We start from the raw sequence: 10,842 nt of genomic DNA, 5'->3' as shown, positions 1-10,842 counted from the left end.
AAGTAGGTTAGAATTTAAACAAGAGATTGTAATTTTGGTACCTGATGTACACAGTATCAGAGACCAGATACAGTGTTATATATAAATGGTATAATCAATGTTTTTTCTTTGATGCCAAAAGCTAAGAACAAAGAAAGCATTTGAGACTGCATGGAGAACTCTGGAACTCCAGTCCCATGAAAATGAATTGTTTAATACTGCACATAAAATTATAAGATTCCACCTCAGAACGGTTTCAACTAATAAATTACTCCCAAACCACATTCCTCATTTCCACATTATGCTATAATATTTCAGACTACTTAATATTTGTTTGGTTTTTTTTGTCTTTCAGAAGAGACTTTTCTTTGTGGCATAATAACACCTTTATTTTTTTTTATACTTCTGTGATTACATTTGCTCTTTCAACTGATTGCACGGGATTAAAAGTGGCTGTATGGCCTGATTGCAGCGTATTTTCTTTCAAGAGCAGTATTTGCTTTAATTAAAAATGTATACACACAGGTACAAATTATGCTCACACCTGCAACTTTAAAATATTTGAGAAATAATCAAATCCTTAAGTTTGTCTTTTGTTTAGAATGAAAATAGCTCATTGATTTATGGCAAATAAAACAACAACAACAACAACAACAAAACAAAACAAAAAAAACCACCACCACCAACAAATATTTCAGTAACTGCTTCTGTATGTAAGTACAATATTTATTTTTTTCACCACAAGCATCTTCTACTCTCATTTTTTTCAGACACAGTAGCCTAAGCCCTTGTGATGTCTATTAATGAGCTGCTGGTAACTCACTGCATCCAGCTCTCGGCTATCTCACAAATCTACCAGCTAAAAGAATCGATACCAGAATATCTGAAAATGCAATAGAAAATAATTATGAAGTCTTATGAGACCGTAAGTCTTTGGTGTTCCCTTTCCTGGCCTCGAGTTTCTCAGTCTTCTCAAAGTTTGAGAAGCACTTGAAGTATAATACTTTTTAGTCAGGAGCGTCTTTAAATGATTTCTGCCTCTAAAACAACCTTTGCTGGGAAATATGTTTCTTTAGAATGGTGTTTATGCTCTCCAAATCATAATTTGAATTGATCTTAACAGTGTGAATCTTGTCCTTCCAAGAGCACAATACTTTCCAGATTGCCACAGCAAATCCTGAAAATAAGTGTTTTTCTTTACTTGGTTGTAGGCTATGGAAGAACTCAGCACCTGAAATATTCAAAAATGCAGTTCTCTTTTTATTCCTGCCCATCCTTGCACTCTCACCTTCCTTCAGGAAGAGACCATGTCCTCTTTGTCCCTCTAGAGGGTCCTACTTTGGAATCTTCTAGATGCTTTAGTGCTCTTGTTTATGCTGCCATCTCCCAGTCTTGCCTTTTTCCTACTCTTGTCAAAACAGCCACTTTAAATATTTCATATAAAAATTCAAATGATATTTCATTTCTAAGGAAGGAAAATCCTCTGGGAGTGAGAAGTCAGGGGTCTTTGCACTGGTGTTTATAACCATAGAGCAAGCTTTTTTGTTTGCTGTCTTGTGCTGAGCTAAGCTTAAAAGGAAAGAAAAATATAAGAGAAGGGGGAGGGTACTACTCCAGACAGGATCTCTCAAGTAACCAGCACTCTAGGTAGAAGGTTTCACATCGATATTAGCTGGTGGAAAGCTGCTCACCCTCTCTCAGCCCTTTCCATTTGTGTTCCTTTGTCATCTGCCTTTGTCCTTGCCAACTTCGAATTGCCACTCACCTTGTGGCAAAATCTCCCTTACGTCTCCTAACCCAAACCACCACTCTTTCACTTAGGCTGCTATACCTATAGTTTATCTTATTTGTTTCCTCTTTCACAATGAAATGTTTTGTCTAGGAGAAAAGATTCTATGATTTCTCCTGAAAGATGAAAAAGTAAATATTAAGTAGTCCCTGGTGGTCTAGTGGTTAGGATTCGGCGCTCTCACCGCCGCGGCCCGGGTTCGATTCCTGGTCAGGGAAGCTATCATTTTCAAAGCCTTTGACATGGTCTGTCACCACATCCTTCTCTCTAAATTGGAGAGGTATGTATCTGAAGGGTGGACTGTTCAATGGATTAAGAATTGGCTGGCTGGATGCAGCCAAAGGGTTGTGATCAATGGTTCTGTATCAGAGTGGATGCCGATCACAGGCAGTGTCCCTCAGGGGTTGGTCTTGGGACCGGTGCTCTTGAGCATCTTCATCAATGACATCAATGATAGCATAAAGTGCACCCTCAGCAAGTTTGTAGATGACACCACGCTGAGCAGTGCAGTCGATACATTGGAAGGGAGGGAAGCCATCCAGAGGGACCTGGACAGGCTGGAAAAGTGGGCCCACGTGAATGTAATGAGGTTCAACAAGGACAAGTGCAAGGCCATTGCAGCTGTTTATACAGACTGAGCAAAGAACCCTTTGAGAGCAGCCCTGCAGAGGACTTGTGGGTCCTGGTGGACAAGAAGTTGGACATGAGCCAGCAGCGTGCGCTTGCTGCCTGAAAGACCAACTGTGTTCTGGGCTGCATTAAAAAAGGGGTGGCCAGCAGGGAAAGGGAGGTGATTGTCCTCCTCTACTCGGCTTTTGTGAGGCTCCATCAGGAGTACTGCATCCAGGCCTGGGGCCCCCAGTACAAGAAAGACACAGAGCTTTTGGAACTTGTTCAGAGGAGGACCACTAAGATGATCAGAGGGCTGGAGCACCTCTCCTATGAAGAGAGTTGAGGGAACTGGGCTTGTTTAGCTTGGAAAAGAGAAGGCTCTGGAGAGACCTCATTGTGGCCTTCCAGTACTTGAAGGGAGCTTATAAACGGGAGGGGGAATGACTGTTTACGAGGGTGGATAATGACAGGACAAGGGGGAATGGTTGTAAACTGAGACAGGGGAGGTTTAGGTTAGATATTAGGAGGAAGTTTTTCACACAGAGGGTGGTGAAGCACTGGAACGGGTTGCCCAAGGAGGTTGTGGATGCCCCATCCCTGGAGGCATTCAAGGCCAGGCTGGATGTGGCTCTGGGCAGCCTGGTCTGGTGGTTGGCAACCCTGCACATAGCAGGGGGTTGAAACTCGATGATCATTGTGGTCCTTTTCAACCCAGGCCATTCTATGATTCTATGGTTCTATGATTCTATGATTCTATGATTCTATGATTCTATGATTCTATGATTCTATGATTCTATGATTCTATGATTCTATGATTCTATGATTCTATGATTCTATGAGGAGCTACTAGATATGGTTTAGTAGCTTGTGGTACTGGGAATGAGAGAGTGGTTGGACTAGATGATCTTGCAGGTCATTTCCAACCTTGCGATTCTATGATTCTATGATTCTATGATTCTATGTTTCCTCCAGGAGAAAAGACAGAATAGAGATTCTTGTTAAGTCTGTACATGGGATAACTTCTTTAGGAGCAAATATTCCTACTGCTTGTCTTGTACGAGAGGCTGAATGTCAACTATACCCTGAAGCTGTTTTTTACTTCACTTGGAGTCTGTGAGAGAGCTGAAGCTACATACAGCTTTTGGGGCTTTGTGTTTGAATCATTTCTCATTCTTAATTCTGATGTTTTGTGAGACAACTGTAAAGAGAAATAAACCCAAACCAACCAAGAACATGTTAATTGCATCCTCTTCTCTACTTCCAGTGAAGGAGATAATGTATCAAATACTTTAAAAACAATCCCAATTGGCCTGTTACCTCTTTCCTGAAGAAGCCTACAGGTAGTGTATTCATTCAAGACTCACAATAACAAAATTAGACAATCTCCATAATCTCCAATTTCTCAGGCTCTCCTTTTTACTGAGTCTCTCCTGGTCTTTCTAATGAAGCTATTGTTAAGTTTGCATCAGGAGCCCAGACAAGCACAGGTGCATACTCACTGCAAAAGGAAAACAGAATTTCAGAATCCAGTAGAGGTACAATAGCTGTGGGAGCTACATGAGAACATCATTGCATACTACATTTTTTAATTTATCGCCTTTGCATGACTACATGGAAACATAGTACTAACTAGATATCACATACTGAGAAAAGTTAGATCATTAATTAGACTTTTCTGGAAGAATATCAGAATTACCAGAAAAGTCCGAGCGTTTGGTCACTAGATCAGATGAAGCATGAGCAGAAATGTTATCTTCATTGCCACTAAAAAACACAGCCGGTAGGAAGATGCTGAAGATAGCCCAGCATCTTGCCATTAGAGACAGATGGTTTGAGGAACCTGCATCCTGTTAACAACGTCATCATCTTCTGTATAAGACAGGCAGTCCAGCTGGAACAGTTGCCTCCAATTAAAGTGAGATGGAAAAGCATGGGCAAATGCTTTGTGTAATGAGGCTCAGACAGGAGGTTAGCACTGTGATGAAAATATATGTGTTTGTGTTTAGCCATCTGAAAATGACCTACAACTTCTCTATCTACCATTAGTAAATCAGTACCATATATATATATATATCCCTGGGTTTTAAGAAAGAAGTTTTGCAGTTTTACTGAATATAAAAAAAGTTTACATAATATCCATATTACTTAATTGCATACATCCTGGTTTGTCATGTTGAATCTGTGAGCTTGTTTTGAAAAGTTGTTAGATACTTGTGATAACCTGGTAAAAACAGACAAAAGTTACCTTAGCAAATAATTAACTATAGATTCTGTTATGAATACATTTACGAGGATAACTAGATTACAAAATCTCTGCAATAAAAGTTAAAGCACATATGCTGGAGTGTAATTGAAACACCTGCATGTTACATTAATGTAATTTTTTGCTTTCAGATAAGTAATTTGTACTAACTGTCGCATTATTACGTTGCTAGATTACAAAGTCAAGCTCTAAGCTTTAATGAACCCTGAGCAGAATTTGAACAGAAGCAACATTATGATAGTATGATTACTCTCCTTAAAACGCAGTACTTCATAGCTCTGACAAACAAATTGCCACTGTAAACAAAGTCAAGAGCTACACTGATTTACCATGGTAAATTCTGTTCTGTTGGGGAAAAAAAAATTAAATCTTTGAAGATGGTTACATACATACACAGCTTCTGTCCATGAAATTCACATTCCAAAATTGTTGTGGTAGCTTTAGGACATACAACCAGGCAGAAAGGAAGCTAAGCTGTTGCAAACTTTTCTTTAAGAAGAAGTTTGCCAACAGACTTATGCAAAGTCCTTGAGTTTTCTTTCTGCAAATACTGTTTAGCAGCACTCTCTGTGATGCTGTGGGCAAGTTTTACATGGAATTATAGAATCATAGAATGGCCTGGGCTGAAAAAGACCTCAAAAATCATCTAATTTCAACCCTGCTGCCACGGGCAGGATCATCAAAAACTAGACCAGGTTGTCCAGAGCTTCATCCAGCCTGCCCTTGAATGCCTCCTGGGATGGGACATCCACAACCTCCTTGGGCAAACTGTTCCAGTGCGTCACCACCCTCTGAGTGAAAAATAGAAAAATAGAAGCACAGAAAGCTGGTTTACATAAACCCTAGATTCTAATGACTATGCTTAGTTAGACCTTCTAAAAAAATGCTTGTCTTCTCCTTCCTTCCCCCTAAAGTTGATTATACTGGGAAGAGGCACTGGGAATTTAGCAGAGCAAAGCACAAGGGGATGTGAGTAGGGTCTGCAGGGCCTGAGCCCTGGCCTGTCATTAGTCCCAGGTGGTCCATCTGCACAGCATGGGGCCCTATGGACAAAAGGCTCCAGTCTGGGAATAGTGTGACTTGAGCACAGGTCACTTTGACATACTTAGCGGGGAAATGTGATCTTGGGAGTGCTTACACATCTGGCCAATAGTAAAGGTTGTGCTGGTCACAGGGCACATCTCACAGAAGATTTGCTGGGAAGTACCCCAAGGAGCAGCACCAAGGCAGAGGCCACATAGTTTCAAAAATTCAAAGATGTGCTTTAGAGGAGGTTCCTTGACGTAGTGCTGTAATTTGGGGTGAAATAATTAACTAAGCATGGTTTTGGACTAGGTTTTCCTTTCTCCTGTTGATCATTTTTATTCCTTTTTATTACAGACTACCAGCAATTTGAAAGCTGTTTCGGTCTAGAAAAAAAATGTTAGAAAGGATTAATGCAAAACCTGCTGTACCTTGTCAACCAAAATATTCTAAATTGAGTGTATTTATCAAAAGAAGATCCTCTACTGTTCTGACTTCCACTCTTAACCACATGACATTTTTATTGGAGTGCATATCATCAGAGAGGTCCCAGCAAAGAGCCTTTTCCAGTGCAGTGAACATCTGAGAGTAAGAGGAGCTGGTGAGCTAACATGAGATGGCGGTTACAGCTTACAATTGCTGCATGCATGACTGTTTTGAAATGGAAAAACTAAGCAGATTCCAATACTTTCCATTGGAAAAGAAGTTAAATCCTTGTGGAGTGTTGGAAGGGCACAGGTAGTGCTGCAGGCAATAGAATCGAGATGTGGAATGCAGAAATATTTCTTTTTGACATCCGCATTGCACATTTTGAAGGTTATAGATGGAAAGAACATGTCTCTTGACAAGCTGAACTGCCAGTAAGCAAATTGGATTTGTTCATTACCATTTAGAAGAAAGAGAACTTAAACATGCTGAGTGTTTTCCAGGCAAAACATGTTATTTGTCCTGAAAACTCCTAGAATGTTGTTGCAAATCTGGATATTTTTGCCCACCACAAGATGGCTTAAGATCACCAGTGTAAATACTACCATATAATGTGTGTCACTGAACAGATGTTAAAAGATAATTACCCACCTGAACCAGATGGTAACCTAAAGGAGAGATTCCTATTTATTAGAGCTTTCTTTTTTTTTTTTTTCTTAATTTTTTAAAGAACCCAGTAGGAGAAGAATTGCTATAACTAAAATCTTGAGGAGAATCAAGGCTTTCTGATTATGGGAAATTCTCCGTGTTGTTTAATTAATGAAGCTGTCGTCTTCCAGAGATTAGGATCCCTTCTGCAGGGAAGGCTAATGAAGAAGATGTTTCTGTTCTACACATGGTTTTGGATTAATCTCATTACAGTGCAATGAGCTGCCTGAATTTCTAGTTAAGAGCTACTTCTAGCATGGTTTAGGCAAGAGCAATTTTACATCACTAGCATAAAAATGTACCATGCTTACCATATGTTGTGATGTCTGTGCTTGTCTTGTCCTGTATAACAATACTATCTCTCAAACTCTTCAGGATACTTGTATTGTGACCAAAAACATCCTTTCTCAATTTTAAACTGTGACTACCTTTCTTAGTCTGAATAACCAACATGAAACCTGGATGCCTTTCTTCCTATTCTCTGTTCAAAACTAACGTAATACCTGCTGAAATTTTTTCTGTTTTCAGAGATGAGAGGGACTATTAGCCAAAACCCTACTGAAGTAATCCAGTTCTGCTACAAAGGGGCCAACTTTCTTTCCAAACAAGAGTATACCGATGTTTATATCCAGGAAGCACAGCGTTTTGTCTCTAAAGGAAAGAAATTCAGCTGAATCTCTTTTCTTCTAAAGTTAAAAATCAGAAACATTTCTTTTGCCATCATTAGTGAAGATCACACATCTGAATATGCTATTGAAAACCAGAGATTTTTGCAATTTTGGAAAGCTTATTTGCATGAAATAACATGGGAAGAGTTGTCAGTCAGTCACCACATCATCCACCACACAGAATATTTACTGTTTGCCTTCATTATTTCTTCTGACAACTTCTTAATCCCACTTACACTGAGACTGTAGTAAATTTCTCGTTATTTTTCCAGTCAAGAACACTTAGGATTTATGCATTACACACCACATCAAAGAACAAGGAGAGGCAATAGGACTGCTACTAATTTCTGTGCTCTGGCATATATGTCAAGCAGTCCAGAAGCTAGACCTGACCTCCAGTAGCTCCCTCTTATGACAGTGAGGAGAATGCCAGTATCAAAATCTAGCAAGTCCCTCAAACTACTCTCCTTTACACATCACAGTAGATTCCAACAAAACCTATTGCTCAGGCGATATTGATGGGCACAAGTGATGGAAAGATTTCTGTCTATTTCTCCTAGTTAGAATTAAATCTGGAGGAAATAAAGTTGAAAAACAGTGAAGATGGCACTATTAATAGGAGGTCTTGCTTTGGGAGCCAAAGAAGCAATAATAAAATCTAGGACCTTTTATCCACTGGTAGTGAAGGAATGGCAACTTGCAGCAAAGAGAGACAGTTTTTTTTCTCTATTATGTAGGAAGACACAACTGTAGAAGAAATATCCATTGAGGAATTCCTTGGAGACAGTAAGGCCAGACTGAAAGTCTACTTCTGTGGTGCTAAATTCTCACCATCATGGTGCCAAATGATGTGGACATTTGACAGTGCAATCTTTTCTGATCTCATGACTGTGTGTTTGAGCACTGTCAGGGAAGAACCTGCATATTTCATTTTCTTCACTGCTTCAGTTTATGACAGAATAATGCAGTATGTGCTTACCAAATGCTTTTTTCTCCTATTTCCTCCGCACTTAAAACTTTATATCTTAACATCATTTTGTCTAGAAATAATAGAATAACATTTTTTGTGATAAAGTCATTGCACAGGAAAGGTGTGAGAGGTACCTAGATGCTCCCCTGTGCATACCTGTATATTTTGTAGATAGGTATATGAGACTGGGTTCCTCATCAGTAGCATCTCTTAGTGATATTCTCACATCCACATCCATATCAGTTGTGGCATTTGTCCTTGACTCTCCAGTTTATTTACTTTACTCAACTCGCTTTCTCTACTTGAATATAGGGCTTTTCTTAAAGTAGCTATTATGCAACTGAGCAGCCTTATGCCACTTGTCAGTGGGTACAGGAACAGGACTTTTTAGCGTCTTAACAATTTATAATTACGCATTTGAAATTCATCCAATTGTTGTGGCCCTAATCTTGCTTCCATCGCCGAAGACAGAGACATTCCCATTGGCTTGGATGGGGACACAATGAGATCAGAAACTGAGTCCAGTCTGAAGCAGGGTTTTCTTCCAGAGGAAGCAGAGAGCTGCAGAGAGGCAGAAGCATTCCCTGAGAATAGCCTGGAGCTCTCTGAAGGGACAGGACAAGCAGCACTTTCTGGAGCATGTGTGTGCTCTCAGAATGTGACAAAAGGAGATATTTGCCCACAGCTGTGCCAGTTCTTGGCGTTGAGATGATTTCATTCACAAGACACACTGTACAGGCCCTGCAACAACAACAAAAAGGCATGCATTTGAGATATATAAATTAAATTACTTGGCTTTGCACACAAAATCTCAGTTATTAGAGGGTGAGATAATGACTTGCAATATGTTTTTGAGAAGAAACACGCAACGATAATCTTATTTACTTTACACTTTAATTTCCTACTGTGCACATGCGCATCCAAGGCTTGCCTGTGCAAATGTCAGTTATCAGAGAAATGTCAGGCTATGGTTAATTTAATATCAGTGCCCCTTAGGCTTGAGCAGATGGCCAAAGTTCAGCAACTAGCAGGGTTGCCTGCAGTAAGAAGAGAAGTCAGTGATGTGCATAAGGCAGGATCTTGCTGCAGTCTTGATTAAATACAAACACGTTCACATTCACAGAAGGTAGAGAGAACAGGAAAAGTAATTTGTCAAATATTTTTTATTCCCTATTCTTTTGTTTCCAAATGATAATAGTCTATTTGCAATTTCACTTTGAGCTGAATCACAGCGTCTGATTGACCTGAAGCATTTTATTTTGGGTCATGCAATGCTAAAATGCATTTCTCCACTGTGGCACACTGTCTCATGGAAGCTGCACTTTCAGAGCTCTGCTTCTTAAAAGAGCTATGAGTCCCATGACAGAGCACCTTCTTCTAACAGAGCAGCATGGTGTCTCCCGAGAGCTACACACCAGAGCTGCAGATCTCCAGTCTCCTAGATACGCCATCCTTAACAGAGAAAAACCAACTCTTGAGTGGTGAACTAAAGTGCTATTCCCAGTGAGTTCAGTTCCAAACACTTCTGTGTGAAAATGCTTTGTTAATCAAAATGGTCAGAGTTAAATTGTTTTCCTGCAGCTTTTTAATATATCTTTCGGAAGAGCATCTCTCTGGGACACTCAGAGATATGTCAGTCTGTACTTTTGTCCCATAAGGTTAATAAAGTAAATGCACCAATACAGGAATTTCCCCCAGGAATGGATTATTCTTTTTTTCTTCTAGAAAGAACAATCTACGCACCATTTTTGTTCCTTTCCATCCCCCCCCAAAAGCAACCTTTTCTTAAATTTTGCAACTGGCCAGTTTGGGGAGTGTGGTGCCTAAGAAGCCCAGGCTCTTTCACCTGTCCCATCCTTAAACTACTTTGGTCCTCTTGCTCCCCTGGTGGTCACACCATCCCCACTTGTCCTATAGGATCCACTCATCCTCTGGGATCCCCTTGTACGCATTCACCCTGCTGGGTCATGCCACCTGCTCTTCCTGGAGGAGGTTGCTTTTACCAGAGCAATCTTATTCTTCCTGCCACAAATAAGACAGGAGTCCCCATCCATTGCCATGATGGGCTGAGAGCCACCACCCAGCCAGCCTGGGGTCAGCTCAGCACACTGTCCCCCTGCCGCCACTTTGAAGCCCAGTGACATTTTGAAGTGGTATTTTTCTAGGTGGTATTTCAACTCTCCTGTAGGTCTAGAGTTTGAATTTCCTTGCACGTATAAGAACTGCAAATTGTTTGCCCTTCCCAGGATTTGTTCTCCTGTCAGCTGTGCTGTTATTTAGGATGATGTAAGAATACATCATGTTTTCAATCTTGTGAAGACCAGTCACAATATTGTGCTGAGAGCAGCAGAAAATGCCCTTCAGTATAACAACATAAAATTGTATTAATGGCTTCTAAAATGTT

General features: G+C 40.2%; 1 non-coding gene across 1 annotated transcript; it reads left to right on the top strand.

Annotated features, from left to right (window-relative positions):
• The first annotated feature begins 1,914 nt into the window (after positions 1 to 1,914).
• TRNAE-CUC (transfer RNA glutamic acid (anticodon CUC)) lies at positions 1,915 to 1,986 on the top strand. The gene has a single exon. It is a non-coding gene; the product is annotated as a tRNA-Glu (tRNA).
• Positions 1,987 to 10,842: the final 8,856 nt, after the last annotated feature.

This window comes from Lagopus muta, chromosome 2, assembly GCF_023343835.1.
Source record: "Lagopus muta isolate bLagMut1 chromosome 2, bLagMut1 primary, whole genome shotgun sequence".
NCBI lineage: Eukaryota > Metazoa > Chordata > Aves > Galliformes > Phasianidae > Lagopus > Lagopus muta.
Note: the sequence above shows the minus strand (reverse complement) of the source record. Positions and strands in the feature narration are given on the sequence as shown.